Here is a 4,851-nt window from a genome sequence, read left to right as displayed (position 1 = left end):
GTTGTCGATACACTAAGGAACACGCTTTGGCAATGGTGCAAGCTTCTTTCAAAGGATCCACCCCTCCGTGTTCCATGAACAGTTCTCGAAATTTTCCACAGCAACGCCGTAAAATGTCCACGTCGGAACGACAATACTTTAGCATTTCTTCCTGAAAGTCGAAAGGGTCCGAGGCGTGAGCCTGGTACCAAGCGTAGAAAGCTTCTCGTTGTTCGGTACGCATGTTGTCGGGGTCGTAATAGTGAGCCTCAGGTAAATGGGGTAGAACGACGTGTTGATTGGCTTCCGTATTGAAAAAGTGTGGAAAGTACCCTTTTGCCATTTCTGTCATTCCAAACGTTTTAGGCATTCGACTCAAAGGCATGGCCAAATAGCTCATCGAATCTTTAAACTGTACTTGTCCCACTTGCATGAAAATGATTTTGGCTCCGTTCAAAGTCACTTTAGGACGTTCGGTGCCATGTTCCGTATAGTACCTCAAAAGAAACTGTCCATCGTATCCGGAAAAATTGTGAGCCATCACCGTGGCATGACGATGACAATCTCCGTAAAGTTCGATGTCCTCTTGGCTCCACGTCTTGTCGACGGGGTCTAAGACCCATTGGGCAAAATCGTCTAGCGTCTTTGGTCCCCGAAAGATTTTTTCACGCCCTCCAGGAATCTTGCTGCAGTGAGGGCAATGACTGAAGATAGGTTCTTGAATGCACTTCTCGCACGCTCGATGAGCCACGCAGAAATTAGGGATGTGAATGCCAGTCTCTTGCATGCATTCGAAATCGAAAAAGATGAAATTGCCTTTCTTCTTGTGACCGTCCTCTTTCTCTGGTGGGGGTTGGTATTTTTGCACGTAACATTGGTGTTCCAAGTCCACGATGTGGTGACAAATGTGACATTTTTTCTTTCCTCGACATACGTGTGCCTTGGTACTATTGGTACGTATGCCTTGTCGACACGTAGGGCACAATCTCAGGAGTTGACAAGCACATTTCTTCTGTGAACCTTGCGTTTTCAAATGTTGTTGGTAACAGGTAGGGCTGACAAACGTGCGCAGACAAGTGGAACAAGGCACTGGTTCTTCGCTCAGACAGGGTGAAGAGGCCAAACATCCTGAGCATTTCCATCCACAATGTTTGTGTTGCTCTCGATTATTATAACCATAGTCACATTTCTCACAGTAATAACCGTATCCCAGGAATCCGGTGATACTGGTAATGGTATCGAAATGGTCATCGTGATGATAAACATGAATGTATTTTCCGTCCTTAAAATCTTGGCCTCGAAACAATAGAGGCCCGCGCATTTCTTGAGGGTGCACTTTCAAGGTGTAGCGTGGAGCTAGGGCATCTTGCAGGTTTTGCAACTCAGGAATGCCACAGGGTGTGTCTTTGGGCAGTCCGGCTTGTTGTAACAGGAGTTCTGCTTCGTTTCGTTGTTTGGCTCGGTCGGAACGTTGAATAGTGTCCCAGGTTCTTTTCCATTCTACCGTGTCGTTCTTGTTGGCATAGGTTCGTCCCACCACCATGGCACGAGCTAAACACATCTGGTCATGAGGGTTGTTAATTCGGACGAGGCTCGTTTTGGTGTTGCGAAGGTCGTCCACCAATAACATCTTTTTGCGTCCTGTCCCTTGAGGAGGAGAGACGTGGGTCATGTCCAGTGTGGCTTTACCATCGGTGATGTCAAACTGATCATTAGATTGTTGTACGTGTTGAATCTTGTCCATGACTTTGGAAGCAGTCAATTCTGCAGGGGTGCTAAACTCGATCCAAACAGGGGATTTCAAACCGTCGTGTTGTATGGAAAGTCTCAAGCGATCGTCTTCTTTGGGTTGACATTGCTGCTTGAGTGAAGTGAGCAAAGAATCCCACACCTCGGTGATGAACCCTTCTGCTTTCTCTAACGGCACTTCAGCCTTGAAATCTTTAAACTTCACCGTGTATTTGTAAGCCGTGGTTCTAAATTTTCTAGAGGAGCGCTTTTCCGTCTCTCGAATGGAATAGTACTTTTCAGGGTTGACAAAGGGTGGTGAACTTGGTTTAGAGGGTTCGGATTCTGGTTCACTCATGTCCTCTTCAAAATCACTGGCATGAATTTGTGCCAAGATTTCGGCCCTAGTACGAGGCGATAGATCACGTTTCTGCCTCTTACTTTCTTCTTTCTTCTCGAATGAATGGGATCGTTTCATCTTGAAAGCAAAAAGTCAAATGACTCAAGTTCAAACACCATAAACTACTTTATAGTCATAGCAGACCAGCGTATATAAAAGGGTGTGTGTCTTGTCCTTTCACTATTCATTTCACTCTCAAGCCGAGCACAACGATGGAAGAGACTGACCAGATGGAACGTTTCGTCAGAGCTTTGCGAGGGGTCATTAGAAAATTCTCTTCAGACCAGCCTACGGACTACTCTCCTTCCTTTCGAGATAAAAGTCAAGATACTTGCTATATCTGTCAGAAGAAAGGGCATTGGTCTTCAGAGTGTCCAGACCGTCAAAAAAGAACAAAAACAGGGACTAAAAAAGACAAAAGTCAAGATACCTGTTATTATTGTAAAGAAAAAGGACATTGGTCTCCAGATTGCCCAAAAAAGAAACAAGAGGAGTCAGAAGAAAAGAGGAATTCTTCAGAAGAAGAGAGGGATTCTTCAGAGGAAGAGAGGAATTCTTCAGAGGAAGAAAGCAGACAGGTGAAGAAAAAGAAACAGGAGAAGAAAAGAAGAAGGGAAGAAAGTGAGGAGGAAGAAGAGGAAAAGAGTGTGACAGTGAAGAAATTCAAAAAACAGAGAGACTAAACAAGGAAAAAGAAGAAGTCAATGAACTTTAAATTAAAGTGTTATGATGTGAATTGTGAATTGGATTGTAAAAAATGGAGAAAAGAATAAATGAATGATATAAGGTAAGAGTCTTTGAGTTTTGATTTTAAAATAAGAAGCTACACTCACGCACTCATACAAAAAAAGACACGTACTATAGGGTAAAATGGGTGGGTTATTTTTTTTTTTTGAGTTATTGGCAAATTGAAATTGTATTTCTTTTCGAGATATGTGGGTGGCCCTGAAAAGGGCCTTTTTTCTTTATGATGTAGGGGTGAGTTTAAGCAATCAACTTTAACTGCCTTATGCCTTTGCCACGGCCAAGGCCTACTTCTGGACTGCGTAATGTTGATGATGATGATAATGATTGGGTTGAAATCACTAAGGGTGGTACGGTAGGCTTAGTCACAGGGTTGACGTGTTTAGCTCGGGAAGGTCGTATTCTCTTCGGTCGTGATAAAGAAGTCTGATACATTTGTTTCAGACTTCTTAACTCCGCTAAAATGTCCAACAGTACCGTGACCGTTTGATTTTCACCCTCTTGTTTCTTTGCTGCTACTTCTTCTTCTTGCTGTTGTTGCTGTTGTTTTTTTCTTACCTCTTCTTCTTGTTGCTGTTGCTGTAGGAGAAAAGTCTGTTCCGCTTCCTTTTGTCGTTGTATAAATTTCTCCAATTCTTCTTTCTGTCTCTGTCTAAAATTCTCCACTTGCGGTAATGAAGAAAGTAACGAAGGTTCCGGAACAAATTCTTGCGAGGAGAGAAAATCCACAAAATCCCAATTCACCTCTTCTGAAAGTAAGTCCGGGTTCCCTTGGGCAGTCTCCCCTGCTGGTGCACCCCACTGGATCGTTTTCTGAGTTTCCGTCATGTTGAATCACTGTCGCATAGATTGACTGCACACAAGCGCTAGCGAATCTATATTGACTACGTGACGTCACAGACTGCTCTCTTCGGATTGGATGCGACTGGCTGAATTTTGTAACGCGTGTTTGGATTGGTGAATGAACTCAATCCGTTTCAATCCTTTCTGTCCCTATAAATAAGCGCCGTTGACTGCATTGATTCACCTGTTCTCGTCGCTTCAAGATGTGGACTACAGTTGAGTCATCCACCCTTGTGTCTTCCATGATGTTTCGGACAGACTTGCTCATGTATGTCCGATCGAAGTGGACCGTTGTCCACAGGACAAACACCAGCCTGTGGATACGTAGGATCTACGTTGAAAGACAAGGATGCCTAAAAAGAGTGCTGATGTACGGACCAACAGTGAGACGTAGCCTAAGAACAAGAAGAAGACCAATGCGGTGCCATTTATGTTAATGAATACATTAACATAAAACCCAAAGGCCCTTTTCAGGGCCAGCCATATTTCTCGAAAAGAGATAGTCTTTGAATTGCCTACCCCTTTTTTAAAAAAAATTTTTAAAAAAAATCCCATGTTAAATTCCCCTTGTCCGTAGAGTGACCCACGATTTATTTCCATGTTAAATTCCCCTTGTCCGTAGAGTGACCCACGATTTATTCCCATGTTAAATTCCCCTTGTCCGTAGAGTGACCCACGATTTATTCCCATGTTAAATTCCCCTTGTCCGTAGAGTGACCCACGATTTATTCCCATGTTAAATTCCCCTTGTCCGTAGAGTGACCCACGATTTTTCGCCATGTTAAATTTCCATTGTCCGTAGAGTGTCCCAGGGGTGTTTTTAATGCTAATTCCCATTGTCCGTAGGGTATCCCCATTCACTACTATCATAACTTGATTGATCAGCTGAAAATGTAACTTAGCAAATATATTTGTGCACATGTACTAACACAGTAAGTTCAGAATTAAGAACGAACTACATCCATGACAACTTCTGTAACATATTCAAACTGAATATGGTGCAAAGTTCATCACTCGTATTCTGATAACACTTTATTTTGCATGTCTGGCAAAAGACTTGAATGGAAAGTAAACAAGCGCAAATTAAGTAATTATCTACTGAACGAATGTTCAACCAAAATGGAGGATATGAGCGAATGGAAACCAATAAGAAACAT

Source organism: Sinohyriopsis cumingii, chromosome 1 (assembly GCF_028554795.1).
Source record: "Sinohyriopsis cumingii isolate HCF-2022 chromosome 1, ASM2855479v2, whole genome shotgun sequence".
Taxonomy (NCBI): domain Eukaryota; kingdom Metazoa; phylum Mollusca; class Bivalvia; order Unionida; family Unionidae; genus Sinohyriopsis; species Sinohyriopsis cumingii.
This window is presented reverse-complemented; position numbering follows the sequence as displayed.